The sequence below is a fragment of the Eubalaena glacialis genome, chromosome 1, assembly GCF_028564815.1.
Source record: "Eubalaena glacialis isolate mEubGla1 chromosome 1, mEubGla1.1.hap2.+ XY, whole genome shotgun sequence".
Taxonomy (NCBI): domain Eukaryota; kingdom Metazoa; phylum Chordata; class Mammalia; order Artiodactyla; family Balaenidae; genus Eubalaena; species Eubalaena glacialis.
The window spans coordinates 226,083,337-226,104,633 of NC_083716.1; the positions used below are offsets into that span (position 1 = coordinate 226,083,337).

A 21,297-nucleotide genomic window follows, 5' to 3' on the forward strand; every position below is an offset into this window, starting at 1 on the left:
TCTGTCTTGAAACGTTTTCTCTCCTAACTTCTCACTCCCTAGTTTCACCATTGTCGTTGTCTCTGAAGTCCCAAACTTAAAAATGAGCTTTGGTTTCCTCTTACCTCTCATAAAAGGATTGACCATGTCCTGACTATTTTTTAATTGCAAAGTTTCTCTAAACTAAACTTTTCTTTCCATTGCCCCTGCCTCCAATCTAATTCAGGTTACAGAACATGTCACTTTGGGCCAAGAAACCTGGATTTGGGGTTAAAGAATACAGAGGGAAAAAAGATATCGTCCAGGCCTTAAATTAACTGGTATGTATTGAGCATTTAAATTAATTCATCTAATCTTACTACAACTCTATGAGGGAAACATTATTATTACCCTAACTTTAGAGAAGAGAAGACTAATATAGAGAGAAATTAAGTAACTTGTCCAGGTAATGCATATATGTACAGTAGGCCTAGACTGAATTCAAGTCAAAACATAAGTCTTAACCAATACAAGTGTTGCCTTCCAGGGTCAGGTACTCAGGTCATAAGGTAACCTGACGGCATCACCATGCCTTTACTCCAGGACAAGTCCTCTCCAATCAATTAAGTTCAATGTGCCAAAACACGGTAGTCATAGAAATTTGTTCCATGGATCAATACCTGTTTTTTTCTGTTATCCTCTCCTTCACCTTCAGCTTTAGAGGAAAGATAAAGATGGAATATATCTAGCTAATTGGCAATATTTTCTTGTGTAAGGGGACCAATCTATCCTATATCTCAGTGGGTTCAGCTTCTGCTGGGTTGGCCCTAATTATTTATCGCTTCCCTGCTCTCAGTCGCTAAGGTCACTCCTATCCAGAGGAAGAAGCATAAGATGCAAACAAATTTTTTTAACTTTTTATGTTATATTGGAGTATAGTTGATTAACAATGTTGTGATAGTTTCAGGTGTACAGCAAAGTGATTCAGTTATACGTATACATGTATCTATTCTTTTTCAAATTCTTTTTCCATTTAGGTTGTTACATAATATTGAGCAGAGTACAGTATAGGTCCTTGTTGGTTATCCATTTTAAATAAGATGCAAAAATTTTAAAGCAGCTGGAGTTTAAAAGTGTCCCTGCCAGACCTGGAAGAAGATAAAAGAACCGTTGCTACTGAAAACGCCAGTACCACCAATAGAAAGCTATTCTTCCATGATCCTGAAGATACAGAAAGAGAAGAGCTGGAGAGGGAGAGGAGAATTTATGGGGCTGCCAAGGCTGCCTCCATAACTGGAAATTTTTCCATTGCCTTTTGGGATGAACTTTCTCAGTATGAAATCCATCTTCAATTGTGCATGAGGCCTGTGGTGGAGGAACTCTCTTCCCCTCTAAATCTGATTATCCTATTAGCACAGATTAGGAGGAGGGTCCCAGAGACTGGGCTAGGATAGCCTGGAGGTCAAGGAGGATTTGCTCCATATGGGAGCCCAGGAGCAGAACATTTCGTCCAACCATCTATTCATCATCTCCGCAACCAGTGTCTGCAAGCAGCTTTCAGCCAGAGCCACGGCTTAAGGGGCCATACTCCTGGGTGAAATTGGCAGGATCTGAGCTTTTAGCCTGTCAAAATCCATACTGGCTGGCCAAGAACAGAGATTCCTTTTAAAATTGAACATGTCAGCCAAATTAATCCTATTAAACTCTAAATGACCCTCCATTGAGGAAAGTGCATTAAGAAGATTGTTGCTATATTAAAATTCCTTCTCTACCACAGAAATCTTCTTAGGAAAAGAGAATTTTTTGAAATGTCATAGAATGTCAGAGGTAGAGGTAATCTTGAAAGACTATATACTGCCTTAGTAATCATCCCACCCAACCATTTTATTTTACAAATGCTTGGAATAAGGAGAAAGAAAGTTCATCAAAGTATGTGAATCACCTAAGGTATTTGCCTTAATTGAAACATAAAATACATATAATATATCTATAATTTGGTTTATGAAATAAAATAATAAGTTCTGATGACTTTTAGTCCCTTAAAATAAATCTCAGTATAATCTAATCCAAAGCCTCTTCTAAGGATAACTTGAAATACCACTCCTGTGTTGATGCAAATGTCTCCTCTGGCCAGACTGATCTTCTCTCCACCATTAGAATAAGCCTTACAAAGCATTTCTTTCTGAGCTCTAACCCACTCTTGATATATTTTCACAGGTTGAGTCCACTGTCTTCTCCCCTGTATCACTATACATATCTTGACTTCCTTCTTCCCTGTGGACTTAATTCTAGGTTGAACTTTTAACATGGTAGAAAGTTCTCAAACTACAGGTTTTGGGCTTCCAGTGTCAATCAGACTTTAGGAAAAACAAGCAAAGTCCAGCATGAGATACACTATTGCCAACTATCACTAATAATAACATTACGGCTAATGTGTAGAGAGTGCTTAGAAAGTGTGAGACAACTTAGTAAGTGAATTACCTCATTATCACAGCACCTGAGTTTATCTGGAAGTTGGTGATATTAAACTCTCCATATTTCCTACAAAGAAAGAGGCTCAGGGACTTCCCTGGTGGCACAGTGGTTAAGAATCTGCCTGCCAATGCAGGGGACATGGGTTCGAGCCCTGGTCCGGGAAGATCCCACATGCCACAGAGCAACTAATCCCGTGTGCCACAACTACTGAGCCTGTGCTCTAGAGCCCGCGAGCCACAACTACTGAGCCCACATGCCACAACTACTGAAGCCCGTGCACCTAGAGACTGTGCTCCGCAATAAGAGAAGTCACCACAATGAGAAGCCTGGGCGCTGCAACGAAGAGTAGCCCCTGCTTGTCGCAACTAGAGAAAGCCTACGTGCAGCAACAAAGACCCAATGCAGTCAAAAATTAATAATTAATTAATAATTAATTTTTAAAAAAGAAAGAGGCTCAGAATTAGGAAATTCTCCCAAGGTCACATAATCAGAAATAGTAGAACCAGAATTTTAATCCTAGCAGTCTGATATCAGAGTCCTCTCTCTTAACCACTATGCAAACCTGCCTATAAGCCTATGATGGACCATAGTGAGAGACAAAGCTGGAAAATAATTTGTGATTAGATTTATTGGGAGGCTTCAAATTTTGTGCTACAGGGCTGAATATAAGAGGGGCACCTAATCCAGCCTGGGGGGAGTTCCAGGAAAATTTCATAAATGAGTTTCCTTCAGAGCTGAGTTTTGAACAAAAAGTAGGAGTCACACACTATGGCAGAGGTGTTCTCTAATCAGTGGGAAGACCATTGAGGAAAGAATGGAGATATAAAAGGGTGTGGGGAACTTTTTTTAACAATTTATTATGATTTATGTGTCATTTTAAAAATATCAGTCCATTAAACTATGTAGAAATAAGTATGCAAAAAGTTGACAAGACAAAGTATAATTTAGATATGTTTAAGTAGATAGATTATCTGAAATTCTGGATTTTTCAGTCACTTTATTATTATGCTAGGGCAGCTAAGTAATCCTTAACTTCAGCTGGAGTAAGACTTGTAAACCTGGCTTCACTGAAGATTCCAACTTCTATGTAATCTTCTGTCCTTTGCCCTTCCAAACTTTCCTTTAGGATTAATTTGGCTATATGAGTGGCATCTTCAAGTTCTAGATCTTGGTTATGTCTTTTCTCAAGGAAAGGTTTCCCATTCACATAGTTCTTTCCCATTGATGTGACTTTCCAGGCAAAGTAAGGTCCAGATGGATCTGACTGAAATAAATATGGCCATCCCTCATTCCAACCACAAGTAATTAAAAAAAAAACCTCCAAGTGGAGACACACCACCTGACTGGGTGTATTCTTGCATCACAGAAGTTAAGCTCTGTACTAGCAGAGTTGTGAGAATGGGTTCTTGGTAAACAAGACAGATTGCTGAACTAGTTTTCCAGCTCTGTGCACCCGCACTCTGAGATCTGGACTTATGCCACCGTACACCAAACCTCTATGCTTGGTCATCACTTCCACTTTGTGCACATTTCACTCATCTTACAGAATGGATTTCTGTTTCTTCTCAGTTGCTGATACCACACCATTTGCAGCTATAATTCCCACTGAAGGGGCTCTTCCAGCTACAGCAGACAAAGCATATTCAATCTGGACAAGTTTTAGATACAGGCTGAATGCGGTCAGCGAAAAGCTATAAATGTGCCCCACTATCTTTACCTGGAGATCCCTTTTTTGTCGTTTATAGTAGCTTTATTCATAATTGCCAAAAACTAGAAACAACTCACATGCCCACTCATCAGTGAGGAAAGCAGAGTGAGTTCACTGATTGTTGAGTAGGCAGTTGGTGGGTATCAAAGGATAACATTAAAAACTCCCAAACCAGATAGTGAAGATTAAATAATAAAACAGAGGAACGGAGGCCTTTCAAAAAGATAACAGTGCAAAAGTAACTACTAGAAAAGTAAAACCTTCCTAAATATCAAAAGGAAAAAAAAAAATTAAAGAAAAAAAAACACATCACATAAAGAAACACGGAAAACAGTATAGTACCTAGAAAATAATTTGAAAAAGTTAAGACCAAACACAAAAACCCTATCAATAAATGTGAATGGACTTAACTCACCTATTAAAAGAAATAAATCTCAATTATATTCACAGAGCAATACCTAACTTTATGCTGTATTCAAGGGACACATGTAAAACAAAGTGATTCAGAGGTTTAAATGAAATGGGAAAAAATATACTAGGAAAATGGAAATAATAAGAAAGCAAGTTTTCAGATTCTGATGTCTCAAATAAATAGAATTCAAGCCAAAATTCATTAAAGATAACCAAGGTCCATATAAATACTGTCTTAAAATTCCCAAAAAAGATCAAACATCTCTGAGCATCAAAGCACTAAATAAGGTAGAAGCTAGTTTTATTAAGCAAAACCGTAGGAGATGCAAAGAGAAATAGAAACATACTAATAATAGATTTCCACTCTCAGTACAAGATAAATCAATAGACAATAAATAAATATATAGAAGACCTAAATAACATATTTAATAAGATAGCTCTTACAGACCTATACTGAATTTTAACCCTGATAATAGAAAACACATTTTCTTCTCAGGAACACATAGTCTATTTACAAAAGTGATCAAATATTAGGTCACAAGGAAAACAATAGTAAGTTGCATAAGATAGAAAAATAACTCTCTGATGACAATGCAATAAAATCAGTAATTATTAATAAAGTATTTTTTAAAAAGCTGAAAGACCCTTCCTCCTGGAAATTTGAAAGCTGCTATTTAACTGGCACAGGCCAGAGGAGACTAAGGAGCTATGACAACTAAATGTTATGTGATCCCCTGGATTGGATCTTGGAACAGAAAGAACATTAATGGAAAACTGAAAAATCCAAATACAGTCTGGAGCATAGTTCACAGTATAGTGTACCAATATTGGTTCTCAGTTTTGACAGATGTACCATGATAACCTAAGATATTAACAACAGGGGAAATTGGTTGAAGACTATATGGGAACTCTGTGTTATCTTTGTAACAGTTCTGTAAATATGAAATCATTCCAAAATAAAAAGTTTGTTTTAAAATTTTTCAGTTGAAAAACACTGCTATCAAATAGCTATTAAGTACAAAGAGCTTTATAACCGAAATAACAGAACTTCTAAAAATTATTATATTATTTTTGACTCAGATATTTATTACTCTCTAAGACATGACCAAATGGGCTTACTTATCATTCATAAAACCTCCAAAAATCTATTAAACTTTCTAATGTCTGTACACTGAAATCAGTATTACAAGCCATATTATTAAAGAATTATGATAGCAAAACTGAGTGCTTGAGAGATTTTGATATAGAACCTAATATATAGGTAAGAGAAGCCAAAAGAAGACTCACCGTTCCTCATTAATCTTTATAATTGGTTGAAACACTACAATTCAGAATCTGTGGGATAAATTTAAATCTGTTAATAGAGGAAAATTCGAAGTCTTAAATACTTTATCAATACAAAAAAAAATTTTTTTAAAGCTAAACTCCCAACTCATAAAATCCAAAAAGAAAAAAAAAAACCCACCACCACGACAACAAAAAATAAACCATGGGCTTCCCTGGTGGTGCAGTGGTTAAGAATCCATCTGCCAATGCAGGGGATACGGGTTCGAGCCCTGCTCTGGGAAGATCCCACATGCCACGGAGTGACTAAGCCCATGCGCCACAACTACTGAGCCCGCGAGCCACAACTACTGAAACCCGCACATCTAGAGCCTGTGCTCCGCAACAAGAGAAGCCACCGCAATGAGAAGCCTGCGCATCGCAACAAAGAGTAGCCCTTGCTCGCCGCAACTAGAGAAAACCTACGCACAGCAACAGAGACCCAACACAGCCAAAAATAAATAAAATAAAATAAATAATTCTTTTAAAAAGCTTTAAAAAAATAAATAAATAAACCAAAATATAAAATAAGGAAAGAAATAATAACTATAAAAACAGAAATTAATGAGGAAGATGACAGAAAAGCAGCATATCTAATTAGTAAGACAAAATATTATTTTTTAAACATTAACAAAATGAATAAAACACTAACTTAATTGTAGGAGAAAGCACACTTACACAAATTTAATGCATTGGGGGAAATAATCATTGAAATAGAATACTTTTAAAATAAGATTAATTTGCAGACCTCTATACAAATACATTTGAAAAAGTAGATGAAATGGATAATTATGTAGGAAAATACAGTTTTCCAAAACTGACTAATTAGATAGAGAGTTCAAAGAGATATATTGCTGTAGAATAAATATAGAAAGTTTATAAATTGCTTGTATAAATTAAAATAAATTAAAAAAAAACTTTTAAAAAACTAAAAAGGTGAATTCTAGACTCCCCACCTATTCTGAAGTTCTTCACTTTGATTCATTTTATTTTTTTCCTGGTACTCTCTTCTGCCATTTCCCTCCATATTTTTCAGCTTGAACACTGGTTCAGAAAGAATTTTCTCATGTAAATTTCTCTTTTTTGGCTTCAATGCATATTAGGAGATCTCCCAGTAATTTTATCAATAATGTAATTTCAGTTTATTGTTCTTACATCTAATCCCAAATGTCAAATATAACTTTCATATGCCCTTCTGAAAATCTTATTGCTGCTTAAAATATTAATTTGTTAAAGGCTAGGAAAAATTCAAATCCAAACAAGAGATCTGGCTTTACATTTGAAATAGGTCTCTTCACAATTGGACTTGATCAATGTCTAACAAACTGTCTTTGAATTCAAACCTGTCATGTTTCCTTCTGAACTCCTCTTAGAGGTACAATCTGATCTCTCCCCTCAGAAGCACTTCTCCTTCTCATAAACCATCACTTGAGCGAGTAAACAAGTTTCTTTTTGTCATTTCCTCACTTTTGCCATCATTGTGATATTGGGTGTTTTTCTCTGAATTCCATCAGCCCTAGTGGAAATCACTGGCATGAACGATCAAAACCATTTATGTGATTCACAATGAATTAAAGTAATTCTTATTTTAATGGGAATAATAAAGTACTGAATGACCTTTGTTATCAAATGATAAAAAATATTGCTATTGATTATTCTTTGATTATTTGATTATTCTTTGATTATTCTTTCTTTTGAGTTTATTTTTTTGTTGAGCCAGACTCTTGAGAAATAATGTTAATTGGACCAGTGCTATTTTTTCATTTCTATGTTTCATGCTGTCAGCAGAACTTAAAATTTTAAAGAAAATCAAGCTTTTCTTCTAGAGGAGTTATAATGAACGTACAGATAACTCTGTATAAGATTCAGTTGAGACTGTGTCTTTTTAGTTGCAAAGAGGAAAATACAATTATTTATCATTTTTTCTTAAATATTCTCAATAGAATAAAAATTTAAAGATGCTAGAAAGTGTCCTGGTTTTATCTTTCACTTCCCTCTGCTATCTCTCTTCAATTTCCTTCTTTCTGTGACTTCTCTTTTCTTTTAGAGCTTAAGACAAATTTTGTTTTTCATCATTATCTTGGGTTAAATTCAGTTGGGAAAGAAATGAGAAGCATAGGAGTTGATAAGCACAAAAATTCAATTCAAATAAAACTGGCTTTTGCATTTTTCAGTCTTCAAAGAAGAGTCACAGTTAGGTTTGGGAGGGACGTTCATTCTGCTGCAGTATTGATACCCACTTCTTATTCAGTAAGTATATCCTGTGTGCCAAGCACTGGGAAGGGGTGTTGCTGGACTCTGGGGATAAAATGGTGAGAAAAACAAGACAGAAACCTGACCTCACAAAGTATAGAATCAAGTCAGAAGATTAATTAAATAATCATGTAAATTAATGTAAGTTTGGAGCATGCAAGAAAGGAAAGGTAGGTGGCATGATGAGCACATATTACAGGGAGATCTGGAGCATTCCATCAGGGTCAGATGAGACTTCCCTAAGGAAATGGCATTGTGGTTGAGAGTTGAAGATGGGTGGTAACTAGGCATGGTGTAGAGGATGAGCAGAGTATTCGGGTAGGGGAATGGACTGTATGAGCCTTCTGTTTTCTGCAGAAGGTTGGTGTAATAGGAGCCATAAGAAGTGCTTCATAATATAACGTCACAGTAATGCATCAGTCATTTTGAGGGAAAAAATAGAAAAATGGGTCACAGTACTTAGCACAGAATAAGCACTAAATAAACTTGGGCTTCTATTATTAACATTTTCCATTTCAACATGCCAACTCCCGCCTTTCTCCACAGCTGCAGCTCTCCCAGCCAGCTTCCAAACAGCTTCTGAGGATGACAGAACTGTACTCTCAGCCCCCAGGCGAGAACCCCTTGCGATGCATATTCCAAATTCTGTGACATAGCAGAAGTCTTCCTTGAATACATAAAGTTAATGTATTGTTCATTTAGCAAATACATGTTAAGCAAGTATGTGATTAACAATAAAGACAGCTAACATTTGCTGAGGATGTACTCTTGTGCCAGGGATATCTTATGAGTAGTGAGCTCTTCAGAACAATTTTATGAAGCAGGAACTTTCGTGGCCATCATTTAGCAATGGACAACAGAGAGGTTAAACAATTTCTCCAGGGCCACATACTGAGAAAGTGGCAAGGCTGGACTTGGAATGCAAGAAATCTGTCTCCAGGATGTGAGAGCTCCACACTGCCTCTTTGAAGACAGACAAGGCATTTGCTCACCTAGAGCTTACAACCTACTTGGAAAGAGGCAGGGAGGTGGTGGAAATTCAAAAAACAAGTAAATGAATAAGCTGGATAATTGCCATTTGTGATTAGTCTTACAAAGCAATTAAACTGAGTGATATGATGAATAGGGATTAAGGGTGGGCAGGGGAACACTAATTTAGAAAGAGTATTCAGAGATGACTTCTTGAGGAAGGGGCCTTAGAACTGATACTTAAAAGATGGAAAAGAGACAGCTCTGTGAGAAGGGGAAAGATTCCCAGCAGAGGAAATAGCAGGTGCAAAGATCTTGAGGTAGGGCAAGATTGGTGCATGGGAGGACTAAAGGAAACCAGAGCAAGAAGATGAAAGAGGAGGGAGATAAACCAGATCATGTAAGACCCTGCTGCCATGATGGGAGGTTTGAATGTCACCTGAAAAACAATGGGAAGCCAGTGGACATTTTAAAACAAGAACCAGGGTAAAAAGATCTGGTTAATATTTTTAGAGTTTCACATTAACTTTCACAGTGGAGAATAGATTACAGGAGTCAAGAATGAAAGAAGAGGGCTTCCCTGGTGGTGCAGTCGTTAAGAATCTGCCTGCCAATGCAGGGGACATGGGTTTGAGCCCTGGTCCGGGAAGATCCCACATGCCGCGGAGCAACTAAGCCCGTGCACCACAACTACTAAGCCTGAGCTCTAGAGCCCGCGAGCCACAACTACTGAGCCCACGTGCCACAACTACTGAAGCCCGCGTGCCTAGAGCCCGTGCTCTGCAACAGGAGAAGACACCGCAATGAAAAGCTCGCGCACCGCAATGAAGAGTAGCCCCCGCTCACGGCAAGTAGAGAAGCCTGCGCGCAGCAACGAAGACCCAATGCAGCCAAAAATAAATAATAAATAAATTAAATAAATTTAAAAAAAAGAAGAGAGACCAGTTCAGAGCTACTGTTGTCAACTCAGTGAGAAGTGGCGATGGTTTACATTAGAGTATTGACATTGGACATGGAGAGATGGAAATAAAGATATAAATTTAAAGTCTTACTCATGAATTGGATGTAGAGAATGAGGCCAGGAAAACCAAAGATGACTCTTAGACATTTTGGCTTAAATAACTACAAATGGTGGTCCCTCCTAAGGGAGACAAGGAAAGAGCAATTTGGGGGCAAAAGTCATGAGTTCCACTTTGAATATGAAGACTTAAATACCAATCAGATCTTCAAGTAAAGGTGTAAAGCACAAAGTTGTATATGCAGTTGGACCCTAGGGCTAGAGAAAGAAATGTAAGAGTCATCGACATGTATGGTCTACAAAGCCATAGAGATCCCCCAAGAGGGTAAAGAAGAGAAGAAGGCTTAGACCATAGTTCCTCGGTATCACTGGCTAGTTCACCATCCCTTTCTGGGTCTCAGATTCCCTACCAGTTCAATGGAAGCAAAGCAATAATGATACATCCTGTCTCAGGCTGGAGGAATTCCTTTTATTCATTCTTGATCATTCCTCTACATTGCTGGCGAGTAAGGAGATATTTTTATTGTTTTCCCTAACAGGTTCTCAAATAGGTTGAAAGATTGATGAGGGCTTTGGAGCAAAACAAAGAATTATTCTTAGAACACAGTTCAATTTTCCTTCCACTGAATGTGGCCTGCAGATAAAGCTCCAGAAAAGTCCTTATTCATTTTGCTTTCAGAATGTTTATGATAATGGAGCCAGGGATGTTATTAACTTCTTTATGTAAATCTGATGAACCTGAGTGACATTCCACGGCTCTAAGGAGTAAATAAGCACAAACCTCTGTATTCCAACCACATAATCATACCTGAAAACTCAGTTTCAGCACCAAGATTTACAAGGACCCAGATGCTTTTGTCAGTTAATCAACAAGTATTTACTGTGTGCCCTTAGGGTGCCTGGTAGTGGATGAGACTGTATTTGTGAGCAAGCAAGTGGGTTCTCTGCTTTGAAAACAGAAATTTAATTTCTTTTTCATCCAAGCATTTCCCTTCAGCTTTTCCAATATGCCCTTTTTTGTGAATGACTAACAGAATAGCTCCTGCAAAGGCAGCCTGCATATCCCAGGCAGAGGCCCCGAGAGGAAAGATGACTCATCTGCACCTGACATCAAAGCCTCTGTTCCTTTCAGAGGAGTAGGAAGAGAATGGTAATGGCCTGGGTAAAATGACCCAGATGCCCTCGTGAGTCTGTGTGGGTCATGACGTCTTACTCCTCCCCCGCCTGATGATGATTTCAACCCAAAGAAAGTTTAAGCTGTGAAAACTCCAAATTCATTGTCAAGTTGACTGGAAAACTAAAAACAGGAGTTTTTCTTCCTGTCAAGTAATAGCCAATCTTTGTTGTGAGTTTTCTTCTCTTTGGAAAATGCTAAAGGAATGCAGTCCCTTTCATGGTGTGTTTTGTATTGATTTGTGTCTTAGTTCAGGCTACTATATCAAATACCACCAACTGGATGGCTTAAACAACGGACGTTTATTTCTGGGAGATCCAAGATCAAAGTGCCAGCAGATTCGGTGTCTGACCAAGACCACCTTTCTGGTTTGCAGATGGCTGCCTTCTTGCTATATCCTCATGTGATGGAAAGAGAGAGAGAGAGAGAGAGAGAGAGCTCTGGTCTCTTTCTTGTTTTTTAAGGACACTAATCGCACCTGGGAGTTCACCATCATGACTTCATCTAAGCCTAATGAACTTCCAAAGGCCCCACCTCCAAACACCATCACACTGGGGGTTAGGGCATCAACGTATGAATTTGGGAGGGACACAAACATGCAGTAAATAATAATTTACTTACAACATATTAAAAGTGATCATTTCCAGTTTGTCTTTTACTTCCTGATTTCCAAGGACTTTACCAGGTTATGCACAGAGCCATTCCACTATTTAATCATACTTATTCAAACAGAGGTTCAAGTGCACCAAGTAACCCCTGGGTCACAGTTCAACAAAGCTCTGACAATAGTCAAAAAAGTCAAACAAATGTGCCCCTGGAAACTTTCTGGCCATGCCACAGTTCAGCCCCCTTTGATATTGGTCCTGGGGCCTCCCACCCAGGCTGTCTCATTGTTTAGTCTCCTGGGTCATCTGATCTATTCTAAATCCTCTTCTTTCCAGGGAAACTAGATATCTAATTAACAGATCAAGCCTAGACTGATGATTGCTAATGGGTTACTTGGTCTTCCTCTGAAATCTCCATTCAAGTAACCGTCCACTCCAACACCCACAGATCACTTGATTCTCTGAATTTCTATTTCATAAAGGTCCTTGCCACGCCTTTCAGCATTTTTTGATATACTATTAAGATTTCATTTCATTGTACCTTATAGTTTGTTTTGTAGCTCCTGAGAGAGGTAAACTTACTTTATCGTCATCCTAATTTTTCTTTTGTTCTTTTACTCAGAGCACCCATCACAATGCTTTACACTAAAAGTTCACCCAATAAGAGTTTTTGAGGTTAAATATAATTTACATGATGGTGACCTCTGGAACTATAGTCTAATGGCATAAATCTAATAGTAGCATTTCAGGTATTATAGTAAGTGGGTAAGAAAGATAATTTGGGGTAAGAAGGACTTTTGGGACCTCTTAACATATCCACATGTACACTATTGATGTGGGAAACTAATTAATTTGATGCTAGTCCTGCCCCAGCTTAGGCCTCAGTGTAACATCATCACCCAAATTCACACAGGACTGATTAGTAACAGAAAACCAGTTGTTAACATCATGAGAGAAGGACCTAGCCTATGCACGACAACACTAGCAGAGGGCACTTCCTAGAGTACAAGTTTGCTAAGGAAAGCAAATTACAGCAAAAAGTAGATGCCTGATGAATATCGGATAAGAGTTAAACAGAGATATTCTCAACAAGCTTTGGAAAGCTGATGAATTGCCCTGTCGTTCTCTAGACGGATAAAATTTTGGTCTCTTGAAATTGGAACCCCAATCTTTGGGAAATGCCTAGAGTCACCAAGACCAATTCTTGTTCTCTGACTCCTTTTTCTAAAGTTTATGTAAATCTGTATCTTCTGAATTCTATATCTTCATTTTATTTCAAAACTCTCTTCCTTTCCCCCTGTCTTTAGGGGGGTCATTGCTGTGGTTGTTACTATTATCACTCTCATTGAGACTCTGACTAATAGACCCCTGAGGAACATCTGCCTGGTAGCCTCTAACCCTTTGTATTCAGTATTCAATCTGGAATGTCCCAAGTTTGGGTGTGTGTCTAGAAAGTGAATCAGTTACAGGAGTTCATCCTAAAGAGATCCAAACTCTTGGCATCTACTGGGGAAAAAAGGGAGAATCATAAATAATTACTAGAGTCTATATATAACTGATTCACTTTGCTGTACAGTAGAAACTAACAACACTGTAAAGCAACTACACTCTAATAAAAATTTTTTAAAATCATAATAATAAATAAAACCATGTATCATAAGATAATATCATTAAAAATACTACAATTTTTCAATTCACATTCAAGAAAACAATAGTATTCTTGCTATATTCATATATCATCCACATAAGTATCTTCATCATAAAAAAATTATTATTAGAGATCAGAAAAAGACAGGTGGTTCATGGTTATTATACAGGAGACCTTTAGGGAAAGAGCAGGCTCAGAATGAAGCATGTGATAAGTGCAGGAGGAATAATGGCACTTAAATTTTAACTCTATAAAATCAATGTGTGATGGTGTAATAATAATCTCAAGGTTTAATAATGTGAATAATGTCACAGCTTGTGATAAAGCTGAGATTTGAACTAAGTTCTTGTCTGGCTCAGATGCTTCTCTATATTTCCCACCATGTGCTGGGCCCGTGGGTCGCTGCCTCTCACCTCCAGGAATCAGTCACTGTATTTCTATTGATTTTCTACTTGTTTTCGGTAGGCATTTCATCTCTGCCAACATCGATGCTAAAGTGGAATAAAAATGAGCTATATCTGCATGAAATATATCCTATATTTTCTTGAATATTACCTCATCTTATATATTTACTTCTTCAGCCCATTCATAAAATACATCAAGTCGAATAAATTTCCCAATATGGTAAGTATAAATTGATGTTCCAACAGCCTTGAATGAACCTTCATTTTCTGTCCAACAATAGTTCCTACTGTTATTTCTCTCGTTCTTCCATTGGTGGAAGGTCTGAATGTCAGTAACTCTGCAGGGCCACCGCTTCCCCAACCCCCAAGTCCTGAAACTCGTCAGAGGCCCAGGCCAAGCTCTGGAATATTCCTCCTCCAAGATTCTAGGTTCCAATAACTCCAACTTCTTTCCTCTTTTCCATAAGACTGTGAACTACCTCTGTGACACATGATGATTCCCTTTTAGCCTTTTCAACCTTCCATCCTGTCCAACAAATTCTTTATATTAAATTATTTCTGCTAAAATGATGGATATCTGCTTTCATGACTGAATCCTAACTGATACAGTTATTGATACCAGAAATTGAAGTTCTTCCCACTCACTGACTCACATTTGCTTTAGTAAGGTACCTAAAGTAACTGGTATTTCCTGTTCACCTAAGTCCAATGGGCACAATGTCATTGATGTTGTAGACTAGTGTATTATTTTTTGGAATATCAAGATGATCAACACCTCTGCATACTACATTGTGGCAGACAGTAAGAGAGTGAACATAACTCTGAGCCTATACTAAGAAGATATACTTTTGGCCCTTAGTTACCCACATTCACAGTCTTGCATTAGAAAATTGTGTACAGGTATGAATAATTCATTACTCCATTAGCTACTCATGTCTATAATTCTTTTCAGTCTTTCTACTTAGAAAACAATAGGACAGATCACATCGTCACACCATGACCTTGGACTTTTTCCCAAAACTGAACAAAAGCTTTGGACTCTTCCAAGGCAACACAGACTTGCTTTTACGACTTGCCCTTTGGAATAGTGACTGACTTCAGCATGGACCTTGGTTACCAATCTCACTGTCAAGTGATCTAATTACTGTTGTGGTTGTATTTCCACTCGTTTAATGAGGCTTCAGTGGCCCAAGAAGGAGGAGGAGGAGGGGGAGAAGGAGAAGGAGAAGGGGGAAAGGGGGGAAAGGGAGAAAAGAGAGGAAGGAAGGAAGGAAGGAAAGAAGGGAGGGAGGGAGGAAAGAAAAAAAGAAGGAAGGAGGGAAGAAGGAAGGGAGAAAGGAAGAAAGGGAGGGAGAAAAATGACAAAAACAAACAAACGAAATCAGCTTTGAATATGCTCTGCACTGCAAGTCACAGGTGTAGGTATATTTTAACCTTAAATAAGGATATCTTTAATAAAATGCTTCTTGCTCCCAGTTTATCCAGATAAAACCAGATTAAAAGGGACAGGCTCGAATGGGAGCTAGATGGAAACCCTGAGATAAACTTTTGGCAATCTCTCTTATAAATTGCCTGGGGCTTTTGAAGCTATATTTAGTCTTCTGAATTCAAGTCCACATCATAAATACAGTAACTAAGAGGAGCCTGATGTAACTGATATGCAGGCTGCTGAGTGTTTTTGAGGGGTATAATTCACACATCAACACCAGTTATTCTTATTTTTCTGCGTCATTCCTTCTTCAGGGACAATTTTAAATCATCTGTGGGTAGACAGTTCAGCCAACTAAAAGTAACTTTTTTCAATTTTTATAAAATAGATCCTATACAATAAAACAAATGAACATAAGGGCACCTTATTCTCCTTTTTTGGGGTATTTTTCTCTCTAGTTGCATCTTCCTTAGCACAATAGACAAACTCATTCATCCTGGAAAAGACTGTGTGCTGAGTATATACTCATACCTTCAGAAAATATTTAGCATCCATCGCCATATACAAAGCCTTGGTGCTAAACTCTAGGGATAAAAGGACAACCAACACAGAGCCCCTGGTCTCCAGGAACTCATTGTCTAGAGGTGAATACAGATAAATAGACAAGCAGCATGAAAGTGCTAAGCCAGGGAAGTACTAGAGAGTAAAGAAGTACCAAGCCTGAGTATATGAGTGCATTACTACTGAGTAGGGGGAATCAGAGGAGGCCTCCTGAAGGTAACATACAGGCTGAGGTAGAAGGAATTTAAAGCAGTCCTTTATTCAACAAATATTTATTGAGCCACTTATCTGCACAACCTTGGGGATACAGTAATGAATAAGACAGAACCCCTGCCCTCAGGTAGTTTATTGAGAGAGACTGACAATAAATAAGTAGATAATAAATATATACTATCACTTTAGGTACTGATAACTGCTAAAAGAAACTAAAGCAAGGTAAGGAAATAGAAAGAATTTCTGAAGAAATATAAATATGGTAATAATATAAATAAATAAATTTATTTTATTAAAGAATAATAATAAAAAAATAAAGAAATAGAAAATGATGGAACAGTCAGGAACAACCACTTTGAGTAGGAGACATTCAAATATAAATGAGTAAAGTGAGGAAGTCAGACAGTTGGCTTTTTTTTTAACATTCTTTTTTTTTAATTGAAGTACAGACGTACAATATTATATAAGTTACAGGTAAACAATATAGTGATTCACAATTTTTAAAAGTTATACTCCATTTATAGTTATTATAAAATATTGGCTATATTCCCTGGGTTGTACAATAACAGATAATTGGCTCTTTATTGCCAAATGGTGCCTATAACAAACAAGCATGGAACCTCTGTGGAATATAGCACTGAGCTTGTGTTGCCCATATGTCCAGGGGGCTTAGCTAGGTGTCTGCTTATCTTGGCTGGGCTCCATCACAAATCAGGGGTGAAAGCCAATATGGCCACAGTAAACCAAAGGGGAGAGCAACCTGAAGGTAGAGATGTTGGCTTGAGCCAGGTTCATGCAGATGATGATAAAGAATTTGAACTTGATATATGTGTGATGGGAAGCTTTTGGAGGCTTTTGAGAAAAGAAGTGTCATGATGTGATTATTATTTCAAAAAGATCACTCTTATTGTTACAGAATGAACTGTAGTAAAGCAAGAATGGAAATGGCCAGCTAAAGGACCTTTATGATATCCAGGCAATAAATTTTGGTGGCTTGACAGACTCAGATATAGAGAACAAACTACTGGTTACCGGTGGGGTGGGGAGGGAAGGGCTATATAGGGGTGGGGGAGGGGGAGGTACAAAATATTGGGTGTAAGATGGGCTCAAGGATGTATTGTACAACCCAGGGAATATAGCCAATATTTTGTAATAATTTGTAAATGGAAAGTAACCTTTAAAAATTGTATACATTTTTTTAAAAAATTTGGTGGCTTGAACTAGGGCAGTAAAGGCAGAGGTGACAAAAATAGTCTGAATTTTTAAAAGCTTTTGAAGAGACATCTGACAGGTCTCAGAGGTGAGCTGGAGGTGAGGGAGAGGGATAAGCAAAGCCTAAAAGCAGATTCTGCAGGCTGGACTCACCAGTCAGCCCCACAGCAACATAGATTGGGTCCCCTTCTTAGCCCCTCTGACAGTTGTCCAGAGAGGTGACATTGCCCCTTTCCTCCACTCTGACAGGGGGCATCAGCAGATTAGACATAAAGCGGAGTGTCCCTCACCACTGATTGCCAGTGGGAACATTGAATCCACACCCAGCAGGCTCAGGGTCAGCAGTCTTGGGATTAAACCCTGTCTCTACAGTCTCTGCAAAACTACTTCACCTCTTGAGTCTCAACTTCCTCTTTACAATGGAAGTAATGACTGACAGCAGCAAGTGCTGGCAAAGATGTGGAGCAACAGGAACTCTCATTCATTGCTGGTGGGAATGCAAAATGGTACAGACAGTTTGGAAGACAATCTGGCAGTTTCTTAAAAAACTAACATACTCTTACCTTACAATCTAGCAATCACACTCCTTGGTGTTTACCCAAAGGAGTTGAAAACATAAGTCCACACAAAAACCTGCACACGGATGTTTATAGCAGCTTTATTCATAATTGCCAAAACTTGGAAGCAACCAAAATGTCCTTCAGTCAATAAATGAATAAATAAATTCCAGACCATGGAATATTATTCAGCATTAAAAAGAAATGAGCTATCAAGCCATGAAGTCATGGAGGAAACTTAAATACAAATTGCTAAGTGAAAGAAGCCAATCTGAAAAAGCTACATACTGTATGAGTCCAAGTACATGACATTCTGGAAAAGACAAAACTACAGAGAAAGTAAAAAGACCAACGGTTGCCAGGATTGGGGTAGAAGCAGAGCACAGAGGACTTTCACGGCAATGAAAATATTCTGCATGGTATTATAATGATGGATGGATGTCTTTATAAATTTGTCCAGGCCCATAGAATGTATAACACCAAGAGTGAAGCCTTAAGTAAATCATGGACTTTGAGTAATTATGATGTGTTAATGTAGGTTCATCCTTGGTGAAAAAAAGAAAAATGTACCATTCTGGTGAGTGATGTTGATAATGGGGGAGGCCATGCATGTGCTGGGGTAGGGAGTATATGGAAAACATCTACACCTCCTTCGATATTTTATTGTAAACCTAAAAATGCCTAAAAAATAAGAAAATTCAATGGGGGTAATAATGTCCACTCTGTAGGGTTCTTGAGCACTAAGTGGGAAGACCGTGTGGACAAACACCTACCATGGTGTGACCCTCTCCCCATCGGAGCATCAACTTTACATGAAGCCAAGGCAGCATCCTCTATGAAGCATTAGTTCTCTGGGTTGTTAATAAGTACTTTCTGGAAAAAATGTTTCTATCACTCAAATACAATTAGGAAACACCAAATTAAAAGGTCTCTTTGCAGTAGGAGTTTCCCATGCCTGCAATGGGCTCAGATGTACTGTGACTCTCCACGAGGGAGGAGAGACTGCAAAATTTCTGAATGTTTCTAAAGCATTTTTCATCACAGGATCTTATTTTCTTGAGTATCTCCTGCAAAGACTTGGATGTTTCACACCTAGGGGAGGAGCGGGGTAAAAGCAGAGTAGTCCAAGGACCCCCTAGTAAATACTCAGGAGAAGAAACCATTAACCCACTCACCTTCTCTGCAGGGAAGTGGGTATGATGAGGTCCAGTCTCAGCCTTCAAGCTGCTGGGAAGGGTGGTTCAGAGGAGTGGACTCTGAGGCCAATTCCAAGAGGTCAAATATCAGGGAAGGTTCTGGAGCCACACAGAACTGGGAGGAGAATGCAAGCAAGGAACTGAGGTCAGAGGTCAGAGTTGGAAAACCCCACCTCTATGGGCCCCAAAGCTGGGGGCAACAAAAGAAAAGAGGGAATACGGAGCCAGGGATGAGCACAGGTCGACAGAGAGGGAGCCATGTTCAGTCTTGGCTCAAGGCAAACCTTGTGACTATGGAATTGTGACCCTGTGTCCCTCCCCTGATCTCTGGCTTGGCATGTTCTATTTGGGCTGGGGCAGGGCCTCTTAGAGGCGAGGACTGCTTAGATGATTGGGATGTTTGCATGGATTTGCCAATGGGACAGAAATGGGTCACTTTGCACCAAGGTCGGGTACCTCTGCTGGAGCAGCAAACATGGAGAGGCCCCTTGGAGAAGGATGGGGGCAAGGAGGGACTCCAAGCAGGAGTCTGCAGAGAAGAGCCGGGGATGGGCCGCATGGTGAATGGCTTGTTTCTCAGTGTTGCACGGGCTTAGCTTGAACCCACAGCGATTTCTCTCACTCTAGGTCACAAGTCCACGGAGGACCCTGTGCAGGATCCTGTGTATCTCCAAGGACATCCAGAACTTGGAAGCACCTGAAAGACACAACCACATTCCTCCCTTGCCCTCCTCCTTCTGGTCGAACTTCCATTCTTCCGTTTTGAGCACATTCTTGGCCAATCTAGGAATAGAAAGGAGTCCATTTTTAAAAACACTGAGAGCCAGCAATTTGACCTTTCACTCAGCTGTTTCTTTGGCAAAGTTCCTCAACACATTTATCATCTGCCCATTCACCAGCATCCCGGACCAATTTACTTTCTGACTGCAGTGTGGCTGCCTCAGAAGAATGTCTGTCACTGCAACAGCTCAGTTCCACTCATTCAAGTACCCATAACTGGCTTTAGCTGACATTTATTGAGGACTTTCTGATTGTTAGGCATTGAGCCAAGCTCTTACAAGCTTTACTTCATTTAATTCCCACAACAACCTTAAACAAAAAGGGGATTTTTTTCCCCTCAGTTTCACTGATGAAAAAATTGAGAAGTTAGGCAAAACACAAGGTCCCACAGAGAATAAGTGGCAAAGCTGGGATTCAAACCCAGCTCAGCTTCAATATTAAATATGTTAACTATGACATCGAATATGGAATTCTAGTCTAAACATGGCATTGGATAAGGAATTCTGGTCTAACTTCAGCACTAAACAAGAAATCTGGAGATGTGGGTTCCAGCTCCAACTCCGCAATTCGCTATCCAATAGGAAAGTCACTTGCTGAAAATAAATTTATTTTAAAATTATTCGAAAGCTTTTCAATTATAATAAAGACATGGGGTACGGGAAAGTGTTAAGGGTGAGAGAGCTAGATTGCAACTTAACTGGAGTGATCAACAAAGAACTCTCTGAGGAGGTGACACGTAGGTAGTAAGTTCCAAACATGCAAAATTGCAGAAGAAAGCAAGAGCTTATCACATGTTGGAGGTGCAGTTACATGGGGTGTACTGTGATCACTGAGGTAGAGAGACTGGGACAAGACTTCGTTCCACGCCAAGGAGTTTGGACATTATCTTACTGGCACCAGGGGACCATGGCAGGGTTTAGAGTAACAAAGGGAAAAGTATCTTAGCTGTGCTTTGCTCAGTCCCAAAGAAATCACTGGCGCAGGACCTGAGTTAGAAAATTCCTCTCAAATTCTTCATTGGAAAGACTGAAACAATCAAAGTCTCTTTCCCTGAAAAAGGGCAAATAGTGGGGTCTGGGCAAGATGGCGGAAGAGTAAGATGCGGAGATCACCTTCCTCCCCACAGATACATCAGAAATACATCTACACGTGGAACTGCTCCTACAGAACACCCACTGAACGCTGGCAGAAGACGTCAGACCTCCCAAAAGGCAAGAAACTCCCCACGTACTTGGGTAGGGCAAAAGAAAAAAGAAATAACAGAGACAAAAGAATAGGGACGGGACCTGCACCTGTGGGAGGGAGCCGTGAAGGAGGAAAGGTTTCCACACACTAGGAAGCCCCTTCGCGGGCGGAGACTGCGGGTGGCGGAGGGGGAAGCTTCGGAGCCACGGAGGAGAGCG

The 21,297-nt window shown here is 39.1% G+C and overlaps 1 pseudogene; it reads right to left on the reverse strand.

The window, feature by feature from the left end:
• Positions 1-3,436: 3,436 nt before the first annotated feature.
• Positions 3,437-19,867, reverse strand: LOC133092004 (proteasome subunit alpha type-2-like; annotated as a pseudogene).
• Positions 19,868-21,297: the final 1,430 nt, after the last annotated feature.